At 34.9% G+C, this 27,427-nt stretch overlaps 1 long non-coding RNA gene, 1 other non-coding gene and 1 pseudogene across 2 annotated transcripts in view; 2 read left to right on the top strand and 1 right to left on the bottom strand.

Annotated features, from left to right (window-relative positions):
- LOC144232050 (uncharacterized) overlaps nucleotides 1-27,427 on the top strand; it is a 561,855-nt gene that overhangs the window by 306,173 nt on the left and 228,255 nt on the right. The gene's annotated exons all lie outside the window — the stretch shown is intronic.
- Nucleotides 16,423-16,547, top strand: LOC144232065 (small nucleolar RNA SNORA76). The gene has a single exon (XR_013335304.1). It is a non-coding gene; the product is annotated as a small nucleolar RNA SNORA76 (small nucleolar RNA).
- Nucleotides 25,118-25,929, bottom strand: LOC144232061 (small ribosomal subunit protein uS5 pseudogene; annotated as a pseudogene).

Here is a 27,427-nt window from a genome sequence, read left to right as displayed (position 1 = left end):
TTATTATGGCAAACTTTTGATCATGTGTATCCACTAAAGGTATCTTGCATGGCTGAGGGATCCAGACCACACTGTAAAACATTGTTCAAGATTATCGTTAAGAACTCCTGAGACTATGCTAGAATATTTGCTCCATGAGGGCAGGGGTCTTTATTTTGTTCATCTATGTGTTCCAAATACCCAGAATGATCAGGAGCACATGATGTGAATATAAAAGTATTATCCATGGCATTAAAGAAAGAAATGCTAAAATCCTGAATTTTGATCCCTCTCCTCTCCCAGACCTCCTCATCACCAATCAGACTAGGTGCTGACTGGTTTTGTGATTTTGTTTTCTAATCTTTAAAAGAGATAATATTAGTACCTAGCTTACAGGTTTGTTTTATTTTATTTTTTTAATGTTTTTATTTATTTTTGAGAGAGAGATAGAGACAGCATGAGCAGGGGAGAGTCAGTGAGAGAGGGAGTCACAGAATCTGAAGACAGGTTCCAGGCTCTGAGCTAGCTGTCAGCACAGATCCTGACGCAGGGCTTGAACCCATGAACTGTGAGATCGTGACCTGAGCTGAAGTCGGATGCTTAACCGACTGAGCCACCCAGGCTCCCCACAGGTTTATTTTAAAGATGTAATGTGATAAGGCATTAGAATGCTTCATAGAATGACCAACACGAGGTAGTGATGTTCCATTATTTAAAAATATGTTGAGAGGAAATATATATATTAAGAATCCATAGTTGTCTCTGGCTGTTATAGCTGTTATAGCTGGCTCTTTTGCCTATTATAGCATTGCAATAAAAAGAGTAACGTATCATACATAAACGAAGACCTGGAATAGCAGGTCAAGGCTTAGACGGTGGCCCCAGAATGACTTCAGGCACTCAAGCTTCTATTTTTCTGCACTGATATCCTACCACAGGTCATGTCTTGATCCAGTGTAGCTGCTGAAGCTTCAGTTTTGCTTCTGAAAAACTTTTGCAGGCCAGAAGATGGAAGAAAGATAGAAAGGGTTTTAAAAAGTCTGACCTCAGCTGAATCAGCTCCCTTTAAACAGGTTTCTCAGAAGTCTCATACCTCAAATTTACATTTTGTTGGCTGTAGCACGGTAATATACAAAGGAGGCAGAGAAGTTAGTCTTTTATTCTATGTGTCAATATGTCTACCTAAAAACTAGGTTCCTATACTCAGGAGAAAGAAGAAGACTGCTGGTGTTCACCTATTGCTGGAACAATTTAATTGTTGCTATGTAACATACAATGTGAGTATATTCCATTGTCTGATTGATACAGATGCTTTTTGCTCCTCTGTGGATATACACTCTTTGACCTAACACTGAACTTAGCACCTCACCATAGGCCTTTATCCTTCCTAAAGGGTAGAGATTGTGCATCAGGCTATCTCTAGTGCCTGTACGTTCTCCCCAGAAACAAGTGATGGGAATCTCTAAGTGCACTGAATGTGGCTCAGCTACATCGACGACTAACCATTTTAGGCTGAACTGAGGAGCACTACAGCTCTCCGCGTTTCCTGAATCTTATCCCAATTATATTTCATTTAATAACACTCAGTGAAATATCTGGTGGCAGGGGAAATGAAACTACATGCTTTTATGGGATCATTCATCAAGAACTAATTGAAGCGTTCATACAGTTTAGCGCTGATAAAACAGTGTTACAATAAACAATAACAAAATTCACTGGAGAAGGATTTGTTTTGCCGTGAGGAAGATGGTTCCGTTTCATCCTGGGATTCCTGGTTAAAAGAGTCTCCAATGTACAAAAGGATAAGCGCAGCCTCCCCCTGCATAATGACGGGGTGGAAGCTGTGTCAAATGTATTAGTGTTGCTCCACTGCAGCCTTTCTCCTCATAAGTATTTGCTATTGTGTGGGACTCTGGCAGGAGGCTGCAGGACCAGTGGGATTTTTAAAAGTTTCTTTTTGCTATTGATTGTTACTGTGCTTGAAGCAGCTCCTTCACCGCATTTATTGGAAAATACAGCAAAATCTTAAAGGGTACTTTCACAAGTTCAGGATTCCTTAAATCCCAATTTAAGAAGTTCCTTTTTGAATACTTCTGCATTTGGAGTTAGTTGGCTTTTGTCATTGCAATCCCTGTTCCTCCCCCACATGGACCTTGGACATCTGGCTGAAATGAAAAGGAGGAAATGAAGAATGGATACCTTACACCCTCTCATTTTCTTGGGAGTGATTGAAAGGAAATAGTAGCAAGATGAAATGTATGAGACATGTACCACAAGCTGCTGTAAACTTGAACATTTATTTGCTATATTTATATGACTTAGATGGCAGTAAGCACGATACTGTAGGTGCCGAACTTACTTGGTAATTGGTATATCTTATATATAATAACCACAGGTTTATTGGTAAAACATATTTCCCAGACTCAGCTTAATTATAGGAAATAAGACTAGTCTCTTCTACCATCACCACTTTAAAATTGTTTAAATAGCATTATAAGGATACAGATTTTAGATAAAAGATCAGCATATAAGAAGGCTCATGAGATGATATGAACAGTCATCTTTACAGACACCACTAATATTTATTAGTGGGTTTTGAAAAACCTACCTATAAAACAAGAAACTCTGATAATATAGATAAGGTCAGATATTATAGTTTTAAGGTGCAAATTTTTGTTCAAATTTGCCTTGCATTATAAAAGTAACTTCTCTTAAGGGCTTTTTAAACAGTAGTTTTCTAAAAGTCTTAATACATTTTCAACAAAGCACTGCCAAGCCTTAATTATTCCCTAAAATGAGAAGGATTTTTAAAAACCACAATCACTCATTGGGTTGACTAAGAAGAAGAATCAATGCTTCATGTACTTGGTTGCCAGTCACTTCAGTTAATTCATAGCACCGTTAATAAGTGAAATACAAATTCATATTATGACACATAAGAAGTATCAATTTAATAGATATGTTGAGGGATAAAATTATGATTGTAGATTTTGTAGCTTTCATATTGTAAACCATATTTGACTTTCCATGTAGATTTGCCAAATAGAATTTTATAGAAAAGGCATCTGAAAACGGGAATGACATATTAGCATAAATTAAGTCAGCACCACGCTATAATTCTTCCACTGTGGTTCTCAAACACACTAAGCAGCTTCTCCCTTCTGCATGATGCCTTCTTTCTTGGGATTCCCACAAGACTTGCTCACTCATGTCTTTCAGGCCTTAAACAAATGCCACCTTCTCAGTGAAGACTTCCTGACCATCCTATCTTGTACTGCAACTCACACTTCCCGACTCATATACTCTAATGGCTACCTGACTTATTTTTCTTCATTAACACTTTTTTAGCACCTGACACCCTATGTGTACATATTTTTTGACTTGCTATCAAAGGACACGTTTTAGAATTTAAACTCTGTAAGGGCAGGTGGTATATATGTTTTGTTCACTGCTTGATCCCAGAGCCTAAAATATGGCAGACATTCAGTGATATATGTTGAGTGAATGGATTCGATTCTAGATCTCCCATATTGCATACACATGTTCTTTAAGTGTAGGCAAGTTATTTAGCCTACTGGCTTCTGTTTCTTTATCTACAGAACATGAAAAATAATGATACCTGCTACATTTTTCAGGTTAAATGGAACACTGTGGCTTAAAGCTTTTTCTAAAGGCAAATGATCACCGTGGGCACATCAAATGGTTTTAAGGAAACTGTGTGGAGGTAATAGATTTTGCTTTGCTTGGGTTATCTGGTTCAGAGGAGACCTAGACTTGGATTACGCTGTTGGCTGTTGGCTTTGTTATACAAATCAAAATTAAAGCTATGCACCCTTTGCCTATTCTAAGTTGTTAGTAATACAACAATCAGTTGATCTTGTGATGAAAAGCAGGCAGTGATTTGTAGAGACCTATTTAGAGGTGACGTGTAGATGCAAGATAGAATTTAAGGGATGGAAATTTAGGTAGGGTGAGGGTAGTAGGATGCTAAAGCCAATGGGCCTACATGAGAAACAAACTGGTGAGTGTGGCCTTATTTAAAGTATGCCATCAAGAAAAGAGGAGTATCATAGAAAGGGTAGTGTGGTGATTAATTATATGTGCCAATTTGGATATGGCATGGTGTCCAATGCTTGGTCAAACATTAGTCTAGATGTTGCTAGGAGGCTATTTTGTATATGTGATTCACATTTACAATCAGCTGACTTTAAGTAAAGGACATTTCCTTTTATAATGTGGGTGGTGGGTCTCATCCAACCTTTTGAAAGCCTTAAGAACAAAACACTGCAGTTTCTTGGAGAAGGGATTCTGCCTCAGGACGGTAACATAGAAATCATGCCTGAGTTGCCAGCCTATCTGTCTGTCCTATGGATTTGCTAGCTCCCACATTCCTGTGAGCCAGTTCCTTAAAATAAAATTTTCTCTCTCTCTCTCTCTCTCTCTCTGGCTCCCTCTTTTTCTTTTTTATTGGTTCTGTTTCTCTAGAGAACCCTGATTGGTACAAGTAGTAATTTGTGGTTTACAACTGTGAAAATTTTAAATAAAACAGTGTGTGCTAATTTCACAGTAAAATCCTAGCCCACAGTAGACGCTCAAAAATGGTCATTCTTATCCTGGTGATGGTGGTGGAGATGATCAATGTGTTTACAAATGGAGTTTGGTCCTCCATTAGCCTCTGAGAGCATCCACTGAGTACCTAAACTTTGCTGACTGATTTAACAAGTCAAATTCAAGTAAATAGAAGTTCAGTCAATTATAAAACATACTCAAAATATTAAGTATGGAAGCAAATGTGTTTTTGTAGCTACTGTGAGAACAGTGTTTAGAAAGGGTATAAATTCTTGAGCAAAACGATTGGGATTCAAATTTCATCTTTGCTTCTTCTCTGTATATGATCTTATCTGTGAAATGGATATTGTAGTGCATTTCCCACAGACTTGCTGTGGAACTTCTGTAAAGTAAATTATATAAAACATCCAGAACTGTGCCTGTCATATTTTTCTCCTCATTTCCCTAAGGCACAGTAAGTTAACATCAAGTGTCCTAATTCTTGAAATTTCAACTTTAGCCCCTATATGCCAAAAGAGAGGTCAATTTCAAGTTCCATAATTGGAGATAGACATTTTTTTCCTTTTTCCCTCCAGATAAATGAAACTACTGAGAGAAGAGAATGTTCAATAAAGCACTAGCAATTTTTAATGCAAGCTCACATTGACTAAAGCTTCATAGAGAAGAAAAGGGTAGCTGCCTTACCAGATGAGGGTGCATAGTTAAAGCCTCTCACCCGTATAGGCAGGTATATCAGAGAGGGGTTGGATGCACCCCGAAACCGATGATCCTCGCAAGTCCCTCTAGGGCAGCTTTGGTGGATTTACCCCCACAGACTCAAGAGCAGCAACAAGGCCCAGGGGTGAGCTCTGTCACTGCAGAGTCTATTATGGGACACTGAAAATAAAGCTGAGTGCTCTATAGAGAAAGAGAAACCAGAATCATTGTCAGTGTTATAAAATATGTATTTTACTACATGTCCATATGATGTGTAGTTTATTATCAGTAGTGCTTATTAATGAAGAGGTATTCATTCTCAGGAATATCATTTAACCACTGAGTGTGGTTTTAATGTTATAAATGTAAATTCTACAAATACAAGAGAAAGCTGCTTCTTATAGGAAGGAAGAGATTCAGTGATTCAATTATAACATTATTTCTTGAAATTTAAGGCATATTAAAGGATATTTTAAGAACTATTTTGGTATGTTATAGAAGGATTATATTTTATTTAAATTACTAAGAAACTCAATTGATGAATTTGTTACATGTAACCAATAATAATAATAGTAATAATCATCCTTTTTTTAAAGTTTATTTATTTATTTATTTATTTATTTATTTATTTAGTGTGTAAGAGAGAAAGAGTGGGGAAGGGGCAGAGAGAGAGGGAGAGAGAATCCCAAGCAGGCTCAGTGCTGTCAGCACAGTGCTTGACATGGGGCTTGATCCCACGAACCCTGAGATTATGACCCGAGCAGAAGCCAAGAGTCAGAGGCTTACCTGACTGAGCCACCCAGGTGCCCCAATAATTACAACACTTTTAAAAGCAGAATGCACACTGCCAGGTAGGCTGACAGAGTGTGTCAGGGCAAAGGCTCTGGCTGGCACCCTTGCAATACAACATCCCTGGGGCAGTTCAGGAAGGCAGGTGGGTCTGGCACCCCATCAGGCAAGTAGAAGCAGAAACTCAAGCAGGAAATGTCTGGCTATAACATCTGGATTCAGAGACCAATGGCTGAAACATCTGCATTGGGGATAAGCTAAGAGTAGGCTCATTAAGACAAAGTCAGGAGTGGAGAGAGATGGAAGGAGCGGCAGCAGGCCAGCTGTGTTTGATGGGACTGAAAAGAAGGGCTGAAGGATTAAGGCAGAACTGAGGCCAAAATTTACCATTCACTTTTAAAACTGTTAATAGCTTTATTTGATTTTAATTATAATATTACAAACATATATTGAAATACTTAGATGATATAAAAACTATAAAGACAAGAGTGCAAAGTAAAATCTTGAATTCCATATATTTAATGTCACCAATTTTTTTAAGTCTTTTCATATACAGCACATACTTTTCTTGAGTTGTACTGATCCATCATCTGTTTTTAAGAATTTCTCTTAATTTTTAAAAATTATTTTTAATGTTTATTTTTGAAAGAGAGAGAGAGACAGAGTGTGAGCAGGGGAGGGGCAAAGAGGGAGGGAAACACAGAATCTGGACAGGCTCCAGGCTCTGAGCTGTCAGCACAGAGCTGGAAGCGGGGCTCAAACCCACGAACAATGAGACCATGACCTGAGCCAAAGTTGGACCCTTAACCAACTGAGCCACTCAGGCACCCCATGAATTTCATCTTATTTCAATGACTTTAAATCCACATTGTCATTTTCAATGTGTACATAGTAATTTATTTGGTGAATATACTCAAACATACTTTATTCGTTTTCTGAAGATGGGCATTTAGGCTTTTTTATGTTTTTTTTAACCAATGTAAACCCTTTTATGATAAACACTCTTTGAAACTGCTGTTTTTTTCTGTTTGTTTAAAATAGAAATAAAATTTATTTTTCTTTCTGAAAATAATATAATCACCTGAAGTAAGTTTTGAAAACAGAAAAATTTTTAAAAATTATTTGTATTTTTACCATTATAACATATCAATCATTTTTGCCTTTCTTAGGATCTCTTTATGTCCTAGTTTTTCTCACTTTTAATTATCTAGTTGGTGATTTGTATGCTGCTTAGCTCAAAGACATCCTTCAAACCTCAAGTTGAGGGATGTAGTTGTACCTAGTCTCAGAGTGCCAACATGCACTGAGGAGAAGTGAAGGGTGAAGTGTAGGGAGGCTGTAACAACCGGCAGCTTCCAGAGAGATAGTGCGCCCTCACCCAGGTATGAAACTGAGACCTCATGGAGGCTGATTTTCTGAATCCCACCAGTTAGTCTGGTTGTATCTGTTATCCCAGGGCCATCCTGAGCCTCTGGTCCTCAAGAGTTGTTGGGTTAAGTGCAATGAGTACTCATGTTTATTAAAAAGACCAACTGTGCTTGTAGCATTGTACATATTATCCTATTTAATCCTTACAATAACAATTTGAGTTAAATATAACAAGCTTCTTTTTGTAGATAAGGTGATAGTTTCAGAAAGGTTAAGTTACATGGCCAGGAGTATATTACATAGAAATACTGGAACTGAAATCTGTAACTGTGGGCCTCTAAATACATTTGTGAGTAGCCTACTAATGTCCTGGGGTATGTGGTGGTAGGTGGTAGTAGATTGCTAAATTTAATTCTTCTTGATCATATCCTTCCAGTTAGTGAAATACTACAATTGTCATTTCCTGAGTTAGGAGTGTGAGAACATGTAAGACACAAAATTACCTTCACTTATGTGATAGATGGGTGAGTGATGCTGTAAATTTGGTTATGTGTTTGATGAGACTGAGGAGAAATGAAGATATATGGGATGAACTCTGTTGGCTTAGTTTTACCAGGTACATGGCTTGGCCAAAGGTTTTGATGATGAGAAGGAACCCAAGATGCTCTCTCTAGGGTTTACAAAAGAGTTTCAGCTATTGTCACTTGTCATAATAATTTATTTTCCACTGTACCACATGCTGCGGCAGAGGGGCGGCGGGGGGCAGCAAGAAAGAGGGATTGACTAGGAACCACATACTTGGTACTGCAGAAAGAATAAAGTTGCTAGGGCCAACATTTTTTTTTTATATATATAGAAATCAAAACTGATTCCTCATGACATTAAGGAATAAGCATTCTACCGCCATCTGATCCAAATTGAATTTCTGGAGTTTAGGTGGAAACCAATTTAATATAGAGAATAGTTTAGGTAGAGCACGAGTGCAATGGATGTCTCTGACTTTGTTGTACTATCAACCGCCACTTTTTCTATGCATAGGCCTTTCCCAGTGCTATCATCCATAGTGGAGCGGCTGCATCAAACTTGTAACCATATGACCTCCATCAACTGGCCTGGGGTGGGCAATTGGCTAGTTATACTGAGTCCTTATTCAGGAGGTTTAGAGCTTAGGGTCCAGAATGTCATGCTCTCACTGGGGGTTTGGACTGTTAGGTATAGTTGTATCATCGCACGTCCTGGCCTGTGGACCAAAGATGAAATAGCAGTGACAGTGAGAGAGAAAAATGAAGCAGAACCACAGGAGGCAATAGAGAGGAAAGCTGCTCATTCTAGTTTTTCCTGAAATCCTTGCGATTGTTAACTTTCGGTTTAGTGAGATGTCTCATGTCTTTATAAAATTCTGTTTTTATCTTAAACTGGTTGGAGCTGGGTTTCTATCCCTTCCAACCACAAGAATCCTAACTAATATAACTAGTATTAAACTAAGTTTGGAAATGAATGGAATCAAGAAAAAAATGGGTCAGCTTCTATAGTTTATATGTAACCATATATCTGTATGAGAAATGGGAAAAACTTAGTGGTTTTCTAAATTCAGAAGGGGATAGCAGATGCCACTATAGTCAACGATATTAATAAAGGTAACTCCTATTTCTTGAGGAAAATATGACATTTAACTAAAGTACCAAAGGCAAGCTCTCACCTTTTGGAAAGGTCTTTTTACTCTTTAATATGATTGTTAAAATAGCAATGGGTTTTTTTTTTTTTCTTCATGGCTGGCACTATGAAAAGATAATAGGAATAACTGGACTGCAGTGAAAGTTTCATTTCAGAAATACTTTCAAACTAGTCATATAAAAGAGCAGCCGAACAAACAAAACCAAACCCCTCTCTCATCTCAGGTTTATTTTTTTAAGAATTGTGCATTTGAGGCAGCTAAAAATGAAAACAAAAGAAATTAAATCATTATATAGAAGATCTATACATTAAAGTTTAATTTTGTTAGAGAGAATGCTTATTGAAAAGTATTTACTAATAAATGTCTCCAACAATCTAGAATTTCTGAAAATTTATAAATAATATATATATTCTAACATTTGTATGTGATATGTTGCAGTGATATATCAAATAAAGAAAATATTGACTAGTGACTTTCAGAAATATGTTTAGGGCACAGATTATTAACATTTCTTATTTCCATTTCCTATCTAAAAAATAACAAATATAATCTTTTATCCCATGTAACAGTATTCTGTGAAACATGACTTCCTGTATGGTCTGTTTTATTTATGTCTTCACATATGTCGTTCTAGTTAATGTAGTATTTTTCTGTGTAAGCTATTTAAATAAACACAACATATTAAACAAAATAAACTTGGAAATTTTATTTTTAACAATTTATTTTTATAAATTTAACATGTTTTCATCATAAAGGGTTATATAGAATGTATAAACATGTCAATCTAAAGCTAAAATCACATGAAGTGTATCTTACTGGCTCATTGTTCATAATTTGATGCTGTTAATTCACATTAATATCTTTTCATATAGTTGAAAGTATAGTAAAGTGTCACAAATAGAATGGAAAGCAATGACAGACTGAGGAAGTATTTGCAACAATTAGAACAAAGAATTTCATATTCTCTTTCAAACATGTCTACATGGATTTTAATGTCTTTATAGAAATATGCACATATATTATATACTTTACAAATACATACAAATATATATTTATACATAGATGTATGTGTAAATCAAATTTTATGTAACATATTTAGCTAACTTTTTGGTGGAAAGTTAGTTCAAATTTTTACTCCTACAAATATAATCCTGCAAGAAAAATTCTTGTAAATAAATTCTGGAAAGCATCTGTAATTATTCTTAAGAAAACTCTTAGAGAATTTAGTACATCAAGAGAAAGGAGCATTTTTTTAATTAAAAAATTTAATGTTTATTTGTTTTTGAGAGAGAGAGAGAGACTTAGCATGAGAAGGGGTGGAGTAGAGAGAGAGGGAGAAACAGAATCTGAATCAGGCTTCAAGCTCTGGATGAGCTGTCAGCACAGAGCCTGACAAGGGGCTTGAACCCACAAACCATGAGATCATGACCTGAGCTGAAGCTGGATGCCCAACCAACTGAGCCACCCATGGGCCATGAGAAAGTAGCATTTTTAAGGCTCTTCTTATGTCTTATCAAAGGAGATTGAGAGATTTTTTTTTTTTTTTTTTTTATGGTGTGTGAAGGTGTTTTTATTAAAGCATAGGGACAAGATCCTTGGGCTCAAAGAGCTACACTGTGATTGTGAGAAGTGGTTGATTATATACTTTTAAGTTGGGGGTGGGTGGGTAGAGAGAATGAAAGTCTCTAAAGAGATTCCATATGTTAAAGAAGACTTACAGGATCCTGGAGGTTTGGCTATTGTTAAGCTAAGGTCCCTTTCAGTCCAGCAAAACATGAACATTAAGGCAACCCTGAGTCCTTGAGGGATGTCACACCCTGTATGCCTCAGGCATTTATCAATGAGCTGCAAGTTGTAAGGAAATTTAATTTTGTCTACATTTCTCTTGCTTTTGTTCTCTTCATCATTTTCCCCCCAGAACAATTTGGGCCCTTAATTTTTTAAGGTTGCTGAGGCTTGAAGGTCTTTCTGTAACTTCTTCCTCCTGAATGGGGGCATAGAGATGTCAACACTGGTAACTTGGGGAATTTCAGAGAAATTTTAAAATAGGTTTTAACATATGTAATACATTGTCTTTTTACTAAGTACATAAGATGATAATGTAGTTATTATCCACTTGGTCATGGGACCTCTTCCAATTGTATCTGCTTCCTTTTCTGCCCTGTAATAAGCAATGTCAATAGGCTAGTGTGGCTTTCATTCACTCATGTAAGTGTATACATGTAGAAGTGTGTTTTGTTTTGTTTTATTTTTCACCACCAAATCGAAACATATTAATGACATTAATTGGGAAATTACTTCTTTCATTTGTAAAATATTGTCACCATCCTATAAGTCAGCAGCTTTAAAAAAATAACCTTGAAATTCTTATGGTACTCCTATATGATTATAATTTTGTTTAAATATGATTATATGCTATTGTACATAGCATAACAGAGCAAAACAGTTATTTTTAATTCTCCTGNCTCTATATATATAAATAATTTCACAATACATACATTTATATTTGTATGAACTTATATATAAATATACATACTTATAAATACACACAAATACACACACACCTCATGCATACCCCATACATAAATATAGCTATATAGATCTATTTATTTAATTTATAGAGATTTGTCTCTTTCTTTTACAGAATAATTAATATCCCTGATAGCATCTTGTTTTTCTAAGTACAATAGAAAGTTGAAATCATTCCCAGTCAAATGTTATAGTGCTAGCTCACTGGATTTAATGGATACACTAACAATTCATCATGTTAACATGCCATAATGTCTTCACATTTAATTATTGGTGGATCATGTACATTTTAATTTTTGCCAATTTAATAGTGAAATTTCAAAATCTCATTTTCTTACATTTATTTGGGCATATTGTGCATTTATCATTTTTCATAATTTTAATTTTTCCCAGTTTTATTGAAATATAATTGACATGCAACACTGTATAAGTTTAAGGTTTACAGCATAATGACTTCTATATTGTGAATACAATACTTGTATATTGTGTATATAAACTAACAGTATGTTTAGTTAATATCCATCATCTAATATATACACAAAAAAGTGCTTTTTCCTTGTGACAAGAACTCTTAGGATTTACTCTCCTAACAACTTTCAGATAAATCTACCATAGAGTAGTTTTAACTATCATCATTCTATTGTACATTACATCTGTGTACTTATTTATCTTATAACCAGAAGCTCGTACCTTTTGACCACCTTCATCCAATTCTCCAATCCCTCATCCCCTGCCTCCAGAAACCCCAAACTTGCAACTCTTTTTCTATGAGTTTGTTTTGTTTTGTCTCAGGTTTCAGTTAGCTTTGTTTTTATTCCACATGTAAGTGAGATCATGTATTATTAGCCTTTCTCTGTGTAACTTATTTCACATAGCCATAATGCCCTCAAGGTCTATCCATGTTGTCACAATTGGCAGGACTGCCTTCTTTTTATGGCTGAATAAAATCCCATTGTTTATTTATACCACAATTTCTTTATCCATGTATCCATTAGTGGAAATTTAGGTTGTTTCCATGGCTTGCCTTCTGTGGATAATGCTGCTACAAACATAGGGTACAGATATCTCCTAATATGGTGCTTTCATTTCCTTCAGATATATTCCCAAAAGTGAAATTGCTGGATCATATGACAGATCTGTTTTTAATTTTTTGAAGAAACTTAATACTCTTTTCCTTAGGAACTGTACCAGTTCACCATCCCACCAGTAGTACACAAGTGTTCGCTTTTCTTCACATTCTTGCCACCATTTGTCATCTCTCTTCTCTTTTTGATGATGGTCATTTGAACAGGCTAATTAAATGGTTAGTTATGTTGAGCACATTTTTATGTACCTATAGGCCATTCATATATCTTTTTAGGAAAAATGTCTTCAGGTTTTTTTTTTTGCTCATTTTTAATTGGATTAATTTTTTGTTTGTTTTTTGGTATTGGGTTTTTCATACATTTTGGATATTAACCTCTTTTTTTTTTAAATTTTTTTTTAATGTTTTATTTATTTTTAGGAGAGAGAGAGAGAGAGAGACAGCGTGAGCAGGGGAGGGTCAGAGAGAGAGGGAGTCACAGGCTGAAACAGGCTCCAGGCTCTGAGCTGGCAGTCAGCACAGAGCCCGACGCGGGGCTCGAACCCACGAACTGCGAGATCATGACCCAAGCGAAAGTCGGACGCTTAACCGACTAAGCCACCCAGGCGCCCCTTTTTTGGATATTAACCTCTTATCAGATATATGATTCACAATTTTTCGCATTTCATAGATTGCCTTCTCACTTTGTTGTTGACTGTTTCTTTGATGTACAGAAGCTTTTTGATTTGATGTATCCCATTTGTTCATTTTTTTAATTTTGTTGCTTGTGCTGTAGATGTCATGTCCAAATAATTCATTGCCAACGCTCATGTCAAGAAGTTTTTTTCCTATGTTTTACTTCTAGTGCTTGTATAGTTACCAGTCTTATATTTAAGACTCTAATCCCATTTTGAGTTAGTTTTTATGAGTAGGGTGAGATAGGGGTCTAGATTCATTCTTTTCATGTTAATATTCAATTTTTCTACTACCATTAATTGAAGAGACTGTCTTTTCTCCATTGGGTTTCATGGCTCTCTTGTCAAGTACTAATTGACCATATATGCATGAGTTTGTTCCTGAGCGTTCCATTCTGTTCCATTGGTCTGTGTGTCTGTTTTCATGCCAGTAGCATACCGTTTTGATTACTATGGCTTTATAATATAGCTTGCAATCAGAAGTATGGTGCCTCCTGCTTTGTCCATCATTCTCAAAATTGCTTTGGCTATTAAGGCCCTTTTGTGCTTCCATACAGAGTGTTTTGTTTTTTCCTACTTCTGTTAAAAAATGCCTTTGGGATCTTGAACGGGATTGCATTAAATCTATAGGTGGCTTTGGATATGGATATTTCTGTTTTCTCACTGAAAATTTCTTCTTCTTGACTAATGTTTGTTTTACTATGGGGGTATTAACCTTTCTATTGATTACTAAATATTTTCTTTATACTAAATCCTAATCCTTTGCTTGCTATATATATATATATGTATTTCCTTCCAATTTTCTATTTTATCTTTTAGTTTACATTATGGAGATTATAGTTTTAAAGGAGAAATTTTAATTATGATGTAGAGTTTCCATAAACATTTAAGTTTATCCAGCATTCACATAAAATGTATATGGTAGGATCAATTGCCTTCTCTGCTGTGTTTAAGAAAGTCTTAGGAAATAAAAACAATTATGTGAAGTTTATTTTATATAATAATGTACTCTTCATAGCTGCAAGTTCGGGTCTAAACATGTATGTTAAACCACATTCATATGTATTCGATTTATAGTCAGAATTTTGTCAATGCTCCATTTTCATATTTATTAGTCATGGTACATGGAACAGTATGAACTCCATATAACATTATTTATAGATCAGCTTTTACTACTACTTTCACATTTTGAATATGTAACTGTTGCAGTCAAGACATTTTAGGATTTTAGAGGTTATGATTCAAAGAAACTGATTAGAGATTTTAAGAGTACAAAGAAAATATTTTATTGTTTGATCTATGTTAATGTATATCTTTTCTTGAAAGTTTAGTATTAATTAGAAAAATAAGATGAAATAGTGCTGTAATAGAAATGAATAGTATGAAAATTAAAACTAATACACAAATTAAAATTACTGCTAGACATTTTAAGAGTCACTATTTCAATAATAAAAAATTTATTAAAGCTTTGAAGGAAAAAAATCACAGACATTGTTTTTAGGATTTTACTTCTGAGTTAAATATCATTGGAAATTTGAAGAATGTACTTCTGGCCATTTTATTCATCTGAAAAACTCATAAAGCAATGTTTTATTTACATATTATTGTTGTTTTTAGGTCTTTAATTTGTAACTAATATTTTTTTTTCAAATTTATTTCTGAGAGAGAGAGCAAGTGAGCAGGGGAGGGTCAGAGAAAGAGGGAGATATAGAATTCGAAACAGGCTCTAGGCTCTGAGCAGCCAGCACAGAACCCAATGTGGGGCTCGAACCCACGAACCGTGAGATCATGACCTGAGCCGAAGTCGGGCGCTTAACTGACTGAGCCACCCAGGTGCCCCTGTAACTAATATTTTAGACTTAGTACTTTGCAGCTATTATTGCTGAAGTCTAAATAATACTTCGCCTGAAAGTTTGCAGGATATATGAAATTTGAGTTCAGTTGATTGATCTATCCATCCATCCATCCACATAGGTCTTCCTTAAGTTACCATAGGGTTACATACTGGTAAACCCGTTGTAATTTGAAAATATCACAGGTGAAAATGCATTGGCTACACCTAACCTACTGAACATCGTAGCCTAGCTTAGCCTACCTTAAACATTCTCAGAACACTTATATTAGCCTATATTTTATAACAAAACAAAGCCTATTTTATAACAAAATGTTGAGTAATCTCATGTAATTTATCGAATACCATACTGAAAGTGAGAAACAGGATTGTATGGGTATAGAATGGTGAATCACGAGTGATTCACACTCGTGATCATGTGGCTGACTGGGAGCTGCAGCTCACTGCCACTGTCCAGCATCACCAGAGAATACTATCATTATTAGCCTTGGAAAAGATCAAAACTCAAAATTCAAAGTACAGTTTCTAATTGCATGTTGCTTTCACATAGTGTTAAAGTCAAAATATCCTAAGTTGAACCATCATAAGTTGGGGACTGTTGTATATGCATATCACTCTTAGTAAATGTAGGAAAATGGATAGCTAGTTTTACCATTATCATACAGCTAAGAGGAACTGCAATTGAAACACCTGGTTTAGTACTAATTAATACAGCAGTCTTTTCCTTATAGAGTTCACATTTAAGTTATTTACAAAATTTACACATGAAGAATATTTATCCGAAATCTTTTCAGGATTAGTTACATAACCAAAGGATGCTACATAATTATCACTAATATTACAAAAAATATTTAACATTTACTGCTGCTGCTTCTGTGCCAGTTTTATTTAATTCTTCCAACAACCATGTGTGGCAAGTACCCATATGTTACCCATCTTACAAATGAGGCTCTTCGTGTTTGGAGAAATTGTCACCTCTCTCAGTGAGGAAAACCCAAGGTCCTTCTTATGTAAAACTCTTATTTTTACTCACTAAACTTTACACTGACCTTATCAATATGCACATTTTTTAAAGCTGATATAAAATAATTTATTTAAAAATTATTTAAGAATTGAAATGATAAGCAGATAATGTCAATGCAAATAACTGTATTTAATACCTCTTAAAAGTAACCATGATGCCACACACTGCCTTTGAGGCCCTTCTGCGTTGGAGCTTGGCGCCTGCGCGTGGTGCCAGGGTCAGGGTGCAACGCCACAGCAAGCGCTTCCTTATAATTGTGGCCGCCGGTCCTCCGCCGCCGTGGGCCTTTAAAACCACGAGCAACACGGGTGGCACCAGGCTGCGGAGGGCGGGGAAAGTAACCAAGATGCCCTCTTGGGTAAGTTTGACAACTTATTTATTTCTTCTCATCCTTAGTCTGTGCCAACCCTGAAAAATTTTGGTTCCATCAAATAACACAATTCATCATAAAGGCAATTAAAAAACAAAAATAAACCACTTCGCTAAACAAATTTCTTCCTTAACATAGATGACCGAAATAAAGATAGGTATATCTTATAGATGTGCAATCTGTGGGCAAAGGTTTAAAAAATAGTGTCATTATTAAACAGTGACATTGGGACCAAACTTTTGTCACATAAATACGTAAATTTATCATTACTTGACTTTCTGGTTGCAGGTTTTTCAACTTTTTGTGGCTTTAAGCTCACAGCTATACATTTATTTTCCTAAAATCTTCATCCACATAAATTTAGTTGTATGCCGTATGTGTACTTTAATATTAATGGCAAATGATACTAGGTTTATTTGAGCTGTTTTTTAAAGAACTTTGCAATTTTTCTTAATGTAATTCAGAAAAGTCTATAAAGCTGTTTTGAAAACACTCACACTTCTGTACCCTAGTACATATTTTTTCCCCGAATTTAGTATAGTCAAGTTAATAGAGAAAAATGATCACTTTTGGGTTCTATATCCCCCAGATTTTAATTAACTCATTTTGCATATCAGATATTTCCCCATACAATTATATAAGATGATGTTTTCTATTAATAGATCCTCATGACACAATATATATTACACATGTGTTGTTATATGTGTTAAAAAGTTAAGAATATTTAATTTTTTTTTAAATTCTAAGATGGATCNCTGCTAGTTGAAGGAACTGAGACTCCCCAAGGTTAATTGATTTGCCCAAGATCACATATGTCATAAATGGTGAATCCTGGCTTGGAATGCTTGTATTAAAAAAAAAGTAAAGTATATAATTGTTTAGTTTTCACAAATGATGCTAATTGTATCAAATCCAATGTGTCACTAAAATAAAAACCATCATTCAAACACTCTAGGTAGAAAAAAAAATCATTTCTTTTTCCTAACATGCCGTTTTCATTCATTGTACACTGTATAAATGTTGTACAAAATCAAATTAACTACTATCAATATTTTATGTACAGTAATGTATTTTAATCAACATATATTTTACTTCCTTTTTTTTACTAATAACACTAAGATATATATTTTGAACTTACAAGGTGTCTTGATTCTTAAATTCCTAAAAGTGGAATCTTAAGGCTGAAATCCTGTATGAATCCTATGTTGAAATTGTGAAATAAAATAAAATGAATTTACTTCACAGTTTTTCCCAATTTATAGTCCAGTTTCTGAAAATTTATTATTTTCCTGAGATTTTTAAGTATTGATATTGATTTGAAGTACTGATTTTCTATGAAACTAAATTTTAAGAGATTATTATAGTTTTTAAATTGCATCTTGTTTTCTATTCCAATGTTTTCTTTCTTTATAAACATTATTATATTGAATTGTCACATTTCTCTAGGTTTTCATACATGTTAAGGTAAATACAGTTTTTTTCAACCTTTGCATATCCAACTTATTTTTCATAAAACACTGGACACACTTTTGCAAGTTTCCTCCAAAAAATTCTATTAAAATTTGGATTAGAATTACCATTTGGCAAGTTTGTAGTTCTGCCTCTTTAAAAACAGAATTTTATATTTCCATTTATACTGTATTATCTCCCTAAGTTAATTCAATGTTATTTCTGTACATATTTCTATAGATTTTTTATTAAATTTATTTTGAGAAATTTGATTTCTTCATATATTTGTGGACAATTGGAATTATTATTTGCATATTACATTTTATAATTGACATTGACTGGCAAATAAGAAAATAATTGTTTTTCAAATGCATGTTTTACTGTCATAAAGAGCTCTAATTTTTTAAGGTTTCTTCTCTGTTTTTAGTTTAATAAAAATGTTATTTTCTAATGATGTTAATTTGTCCTCATCTCCAGTGTTTGTTTTTTGTTGCTTTTTTNTTTGTCTCCCAATCTCTCAGGTTTTGTAAGGTTTCCAATGGCTTCAGATCTTTTCTGTGTGATGTATGGGCGCGAGTGCAAGTACGGAGCTCCTTACTTCTCCGCCATCTTGCCCCCTCTCTCCTCTGTAGCCTCTTCTGTTTTTTGTTGCTTTTATGTTCATCTTGAGTTACTTTAATAGCTTTCTGTAAAGTAATATAAAAGTATATTTTTTTTCTTTTTCCTGGTTTTGGTGGATTCAGCATAATGATGATTTATGTTGCTTTTTAAATAACATTTAATTTTTTTAAAATTCTAGAATGGATCTTGAATTTCAGCCTGTACATTTTAGACGTTTTTGAGATGATTATAGTTTTATTCTCTGACCTATTGAGGAATGTATAAATAGTCCTTGAATTACAGGAATTTTTAAAAATTCACTTTGGATCATATTTTAATATATAATTAAATTTATATGCTATTGGTTTAAGAACTTTGACTTTAATATTAAAAAATAAACTCTATATCATTTGTTTAGTTATTTTTATAAGGCTTTGACATTAGGTGTATAAAATCTTCATTAGTAATAGAAAGCTTTCCTACATAGATTTAGAATGATTATAATAACTGTTGCCAATATATTTCTGAGATATGATTGGCACCTTTCTTCATTTTTTCCATTGTTATTGGTTTATTTAGGTTTTTTTGAGTCAGTTTTGATGATTCATAGTTTCTAAAAATATATCCATTCAAAACTATTTGCAAATATATTAGCATAGTTTACCTGTCCAAATAGGAGAAATGTGCGTTGTTATATTTTATAAACATATATATGTAATTTGTTTTTCTTTCAGCCACTATTTATGGTGAAAAACAATTGTAAGCCTTCTCTGAAGGTCTGGATGTACTTGTCATCTTCAGTTACTATCCAACCAAAATAGGTCTACTATTTACTTCTTCCATAATATTCTTAATAACTAAAGACTATCAGCACTTCCATATTTAGACCATATCATCATAGATTTAGATATAAGCAACAGTAAGTACTAACCCAGCAACAAAGACAAGATAGGTCAGAGTAGTTACCAGCTCAATTATGTTTTAACTTGGAATTTTAAATTTCGATTAATCCTATCTCTTTCATAAGACAACTGAAAAAGAGAAAGAGGTCACCTGCTTTTCAAATACCTTTTTTTTGAGCTATAAAACTGCAGTCAGTTCTTGCTCCCTAAATACAGCCAGCTACAGGGTAGATGGGTGGCTCACTCAGTTAAGCGTCCAACCCTTGATCAAACCTCAGGTCTTGATCTCAGGGTTGTAAGTTCAAACCCTGCGTTGGGCTCCATGCTGGGTGTGGAGCCTACTTAAAATATATGCAGATATATTTGTGGGAAGAACCTAAGGTGAAAGCATTGTTGTATAATTGGAAAAATCATGCTTAGAAACAGCCTTGCACTTGTAATGTAGTTGAGCAAATTTTTCTATTTCATTCTCTTCTTCTGATACACAAATTCAATAATTGTTGGATTTAATTGTATACTCTCCTTTCTGATTGATTTTGCCAGTTTATATTTGCCTGTGCTTTTCTTAAGGTTGTTCTCCACATCATAGGTTCAGTTTTCAGCATTGTTGATTCTTTATTTGACTATTTCTAATAATATTTAAATTTTATGATGACATGATTTTTTTCTTCAAAATATTTTCTTAGATACTCTAGCTTTGTTTTTATTCAGTCTGTTTTATTTTATTTTTTTGAAAGAATTTCTCTTTTTGGCAAGTGCCCTGTTCTTATTATCTAAAATTTTATATTATTGTTTAATAAATTCTTCATCTATATATGTCACACTGTATTTATTTTCTTCTTTCCTTTGCAGAATATTTTTTTTGCAAAATTAGTTTATAGGTGATTTTTATTTGTTTATTTATTCATCCTTAAATGGGCGGCTAAATGAAGCTTTCATATTTTTTTAAAGATTTCTTTTTTCATGTTTTTTAAAATTTATTTTTGAGAGGGATGGGGCAGAGAAAGAAGGAGACAGAGGATCTGAAGAAGACTCTGCACTGACAGCAGAGAGCCCGATGCAGGTCTCAAAATCACAAACCCTGAGATCGTGATCAAAGTCAGACAGTTAACTGACTGAGCCACCCAGGTTCTCCATTGTACTTTTTAATCCTTAAAAAATCCTTTAAAGTACTATACAGAACTGGGCAGCATAGGTGTGGTAAAGAGGCACTCTCTGCTTTGTGCCATTATTTAATATTTTACAGTAACATTTCTATTTAGTTCTTAGTTCTACTTACATGTATCTTGGTTTGAAATAACACCTCCACTATATACGGAATAAGCCTAACCTGTTCATCTCCACATTCTCATCCACAATTCATTATCTAACACCATACCTTCCTTCTGATTTTTATGTCCACCATGCCTTGTCTCTGATACCAATGACAGCCATGGTCCATTAGTCAAGCCTAATGGACAATTCTTACCTCTTATTTGCTTTAAGCACGCAACATTTGACCACTATTTTCTTCTTGAAACACTCTCATCACTTATCTTCATTTCTCTTGCCTCTTCTCCTATCTTAGTAATCAGTCTCCTTTCCTAGCTATTACATAATGGAGTACCTTGAGATTGGTCCGTATTATTTTTCTCTTCTTTAGCTTTACCTACTTCGCAGATGATGTCCTGTAAACCTTTAGTTTTAAATATACTATATATGCTATAGACTCCCAAATTTATATTTTAAGTTTTGACATATGTAAGTACCAGACTTGTATATTCAAATTACCTACTTGATATCTTTTCATAAACTTTTCAAACTTAATTTTCCAAAAGAAAATCTTGTATTTTGTTCCTTATTTCATTTATCTTCTTCCTTCAGACTCCCTATCTCAGAAGTTTTATTGTTTCTTAAAAAACAATTATCCACTCAATTTTTCAAACTAGAACTTGAGGACTCTCATCTATATTATTTCTCAAATCTACACTCAGCAGCCAGAATGATTTGTTAAGATCATAGATCATGTCACTTTGACTTTTCTGCTAAATTGTTTCAATAGTTTCCATTTCTATTAGAACAATATTGGAACTACTTATCACAGCTTTATTTAGTTCATGGGTCCTCATTTGTTCTTCTGCCTCCCTCTCCAAATTCATCGTCACCCTTTCCTCACTCAGTCAATATACTGTGACCACACTGTTCTGATTATTTTTCTTGATCGTTTCAAGCCCCTTCTTTTCATTGGACTGTTACTGTTGTTCCTACAACTGCTAGGATGCTATTGTCCTGTCTCTTTGAAAGAAAAGTTTATTATCACCCATTAGTTATTAGCTTAAAATTTATGTTTTCAGAGAGGCCTTCATAACCACTGCATCTTAGTCAGGTTCCTCATCTTCCATTACTATCTGATGGCATTTATCATAATCTGTAATTCTCTCTCTCTCTCTCTCTCTCTCCTTTTTTCTTTTACAATATTCTTGAGAATAGGGACCTCCTCTGTCTAATACATAGTATTATGCCACCTCCTGTCATGGTATCTGCAGGTCTAGACAAAGACTCTAGAGGCCCTAAGCATTGATATAGCTCTCCTCCACCAAATACTATTTAAAATATCTGATACTACAAAATAAATTCGAAGTATAATACAAATTTGGTATTTATCATGGTAACTATTTTGAATAACATGGTAAACATTAGAATTTTTCTCATATTTTTGGTGCTCTTATTTTGATGGCACTTTAAAGATGTACTTGGTTGTCTTGTAGATATTCTAATATCACTAACAAAAAATGCTCTATTAATAAGTGAAGAAATGAATGAATAGCCATTATAAATTTGTTTGCAGCACAAGGATTTATAGTTTTTCCTGATGTCTTTGGAAAAGCAAACTGTTTCGTCCTTAGACTCAGAACCCTTTTTCGTGCAAGGAATTCTTAAGACATGTTAGTAGGCATATTTCTGACTCATGTAGTGAGGAGGAAAGCATTTATGATCAACTGAAATTTGGAAACATGACAACTTTCCTGCTAATCAAGCATGGCGTGGAAGATGGAGGAGCTCGTAGTTCATAGTGAAGGAAGAAGCAGCCACTGCTTTTACTGTTGAAGCTGTTACTTTTTTAGAGACTGTAAGGGAAGTATTAAAGAAGGAGGCTATTAATAAGGGAGAGATTGAACCTGGATTTAAGGCTACAAAGTATAAGATTTCCATTGCTTTAGGACAGTGTGCTGATTATTACTCTTACAAAAGCTGTTTACCTTTATTTTGATAAAATACAGTTTTATAAAGAGTTGCTTTTCCAAAATTTGCTGTCTACCTGCTACTTAGTATATTCCAAAAACTGGAATACAGGTAGTGTTTTTAGATAATATACCATCATTGATTTTTTTAGAGGAGCTCAATATCTTTTTGTCTCAAGGAAGATGTTAGTTTCAAAAGTCTTCTTATCGTCAGCATCTGGCCCCTTACCATCTGTCCTGAACAGAGTGAGGATATGCATTTTGCTTTTTGCTTTGTATTCCAGTTCCTAAAGCAACTGGTGAGCCTGAGAAGTATTGTCATTTTTCAGATTTATTACCCAGGGAAGTGTTTTTGACAGGCTAATTGCAATGTTGCATAACAACATGCCTATATTGATATATAATATTGAAAGTCCTCCAAACAAGGTGTCTTCAACATAAGAATTAGGTAAAAGGTATGGGCATGGCAAGTTTGTAGCATGTCTTATGTCTTCCTATTTTGTATACCTATTATGGATTTGATACAGAGGAATATCTATGTTGTCACATTCAAGAACTGCCAAAGTCAGCTTTGACATAGAAGATACAGTAAGTAAAACACTTTAGTCTCAAAAAGAAGAGATTTCTAATGATCTTTTGACACTGTATCAGCATGGCGTGGATGAAAGTAATAAGGTAAAATAAGCCCCAGAATGAAGAAATGTAAATACTGTACCCAAATTAATCACATCGGAAATAGACTGTAGATATGTTTTATTGTTCACTTCGATCAATTTCTGTGAGTGGCTAGATAAGAGAGAGTCTTGTAAATCTGTCCCTGCATTGCAAGATCTCCTTCAGCACTTATGCATGGCTCAGAATCAACTGAAACAGAGACATTTGTTTCTACAGCATCAATGCAGGTGTTCTTTGCCTGTTAACCCTAACACCCTACTACTAACATTTAAATTTACAGTACAAATATACATAGGAATGATTATTTGCATTACAAAATAATATGTAATTTTTAACAAGATTCTTTTATATAATAGGCCCTTCTCCCAAGTTCACAAAAAATGAGAATCAGTTTAGATGATGTTAATTATTCATCTTTTCAGGATCATAACTATTATGTTTTCTATGAGGTAAACTTGCTTTTGTAAATGAATACTTTCAATGCTTGGCACTTTTCTTAAAGAAAAATAGCAATTAGTGATAACAAAGCACTTGACTATAGTTCAGAAACCCATCATGTTTGTGTGGAATAAAGGCTTAAACAATCCATGACTTTCCTAGAGGCAAGCAGAATTTCCTCTTTACTGAAGTAATGTGATCAGTTATTCCAGATCTTGTATGCCTTTACACATTACCAGAGTCTGCACTAGCTTTATGCAGCTAAGAGTAGAGGTGACAGGTAGACCAGAATATAATGAATTACGGTAATCCTAGCAAGAAATAATGGAAGCACATCTGAAGGTTTTTCTGTCCCTTGGATACCCAGTGAGATATATCCTAGAAAGGCTCCTAGGATGATAATAAGATGACTTTGCAACCTGATTAATATGGACATCAAAAACAAAGCTCAGAATCTAAAATCAGTTCAGTGTTATGAGCCCTGAGACATTGAGGAGAATATACTAGATGTCAGAGGGAAGAACTAAAAAGAAATATAAAGATTGATGTTGAGGAGACCCTATGAGTAATAATTTAGCCTTGTCTACATTTAGCTTTAAAAAGTTGGATGACATCCAAGCCTGAATGTCACAGAGACCACTATGTGCCATGCAGAAAGCCATCACAAGGCCCATGGGGATGTGAAACAGACCGAAGTGTCATCTGTGCTTATTTGACACAGAAATGTATTGGTTCTAAAGCCAACATTCATAATAAATAGGCACATATAAACATAAAACTATATACTTATATTTCATATATAAATAAGCAAAGCAACATATTAAAAATTAGTATTCTTTTTCTTTTCTATAAATACAAATAATGGGCAATCATTTAAAAGACATAGTCCTACCCTCAAAAAGCTTATATTTCAAAACATGTTACAGTGTGAATTGTTTCCAATTATAGGTTACTATTAAATTGTCCTATTATTTTTCACTGTTGTCTTTCAGAATATCCCATGAACTTTTAGCTATTTCTCTCTCCTTGGTACTTTTTGAGACTCAGGTGCAGATGTTAAAGTAATGTTTACATAATAGTGGAGGATGCAATATTGAGGATTATAGACCTCTGTAATCAGCGGACCATAAAGTTCTGACACTTAAGGATTTATTCCCAACAGGGAAAACATTCCTTTTTATTTTTTAACAAGCTTTAATTCACTTTATTTTTCTTGTACGAAACTATATGGTGGTCATAGCTGTGGCCTGGGTCCTCTGCACAGACTCTGGTACGGGTCTTTACAAAATGGTCAGTGAATTCCTGCCAGAGAGACTTGGTGAACATAGTCTCTTTGAAATAGGACCAAATGTGGCCTTGGTGAAATTGTCCAGGGTGGCAGTGCACCCCCTGGCTGAAGTGTAACAGTCCTCTTAATACTTATTGTCATCAGTAACTTCTCGGGCACAGGGGCTGAGACTATGCCAGTGCCTCTGGGGGCAGGGATGAGGAGCCCCAGCACAGAGCCAGAGCAGCTGGTCACCTTGCATGGGACACTGTGGGGCTTGCAGATCTTGTTCCCCCAGTAGCCTCACTGCACGGGAACAATGAAAAGCTTGGCCAGGATGATGGCCGCATGGATCGCAGTGGCTACCTCCTTGAAGCACTTAACACCTAGACCAATGAAGGTGTCCATTGTGATCCCCAATGGCAACAAATGCCTTGAACCTGATCTGCTGGCCAGCATAGCTTTTGCACAGGCGTATCTTCAAAACCTCATCTTTGAGGGATGCCCCCAGAAAAAGTCTGTGATCTCAGATTCCTTGATGGGTAGGGAGAAGAGATAGATAATTTTCAGGGACTTGATCTTCATGTCCGTGACCAGGCAAGCCAGCTTGGTGACAGGATCCACTTCTTGTCTTAACCTCCATGAGCTCCTTGGTCCTGGTCCCGACCCCAACTCCAGTTTGGCCTGAAGGCTGCTGCCAAAGCCTCTATGGTTTTGCCACAGCCTCCCATTCCAGAGCCCTGGGCCCTCCCCAGGGTCATCCACCATTTAGTATTTTCCTGGAGAAAATAGAGAAAAGTCTTCTATATAAACTATAGTGCATTTAAAAATGTTCAGTAATACAGTTTTGTGTTTTCTAAGAACAATAGGAAATTAAATCTAGAGAGATTCTTGGGATAGAATGTTGAACTTGTAACGATAGGTTTGTTTTCGCAAAGGGGGTTTTGTGTTGGAATCAATTGGATAAGGACTGTATCCACTGGACTGAAACATGCAGAGGAATGCTGGGTTTGATCAGACTTCTAGAGGACGGCCACTACCTAATTGATTTGCACTGGGTGGACATGATTTTAGTTTGACGGTCTGAATCATGTATAGACTGCCGAAAAATTCCTTTTTAAAATTGTTTCCTGAAATCTTTATTTCAACAGTCTGATTTTAACTAGTCTCCTTAACATGTCCTAAAACCATTTCTGAGATAGCAGTGAAATGTGCTTATCTTCAATCTAGGTCATATTCAATAGAAGGATGTTTCTCCATCCATTCTTCTCAGCTTTTATTTATAAACTTTTACTTATGAATCTCCTAATTCAAAGTTATCTTTAAGTTCTAACAAGGACCAAAAATTCTGCTATTTCTTTATTCTTACCCCAGTGGTATGTGTATATGAATTTTCACCAGACAACACATTTAATGTTTGGACATTGATGATTAGCTAAGAATCTTCCTCCGTTTTACAGTCTGAAATTTTATTGAAATTTTGAGACCTCTTTTTTTTAATTAGAAAAAAATTTTTAAATGTTTTATTTATTTCTGAGAGAGAGAAAGAGACAGCATGAGCAGGGGAGGGTCAGAGAGAGAGAGGGAGGTACAGAATCTGAAACAGGCTCCAGGCTTTGAGCTAACTGTCAGCACAGAGCCCAACACGGGACTCAAACGCACGAACTGTGAGATCATGACCTGAGCCGCAAGTCGGATACTCAACTGACTGAGCCACCCAGGCGCCTGGAGACCTCTTAAATAGCATAATGTGGTACAGTATTTTAATGCCTCTACAAGAATCCTTGTATAATATTAGATGCCTCCTGCAAGTTATACATTTATATTTGTAAGATCTTGTTCAATTTGATTCTTGATCATGTGGTTTATAAATATTAACATAGGGTTACACTGATTTCATTTCTATTTTGAACTAGAGGTTTCATTCCATTTACATATTTTATGAAAATGCTTATGTGGTACTAGTTCAACTTAAATAAGTGGGCAGTAAGTTGCCCAGTTTACCCACTTTTTTGGAAAGATTATAATCCCCTATGATCCAGGTACATTTAATTGCAAGATGTAATCACAGAAAGGGTCACCAAAGCTGTTGATTTTACTGTAATAAAATTTCCAATTCATTGAGGGAGGACTGATTTGATGTCTAAGTAAATATTCTTAACTTTGGGTAGCAGACTACTCATTGTGACAGCAAGTAGTCTCTTGGTCTGTTTGGGATGTGTCAGAATTTATGTGCTATTGCATGCACTAAGAAGAAAAAAAATAG

The sequence above is a fragment of the Crocuta crocuta genome, unplaced genomic scaffold (assembly GCF_008692635.1).
Source record: "Crocuta crocuta isolate KB4526 unplaced genomic scaffold, BGI_CrCroc_1.0 scaffold194, whole genome shotgun sequence".
Taxonomy (NCBI): domain Eukaryota; kingdom Metazoa; phylum Chordata; class Mammalia; order Carnivora; family Hyaenidae; genus Crocuta; species Crocuta crocuta.
This window is presented reverse-complemented; position numbering and strand designations above follow the sequence as displayed.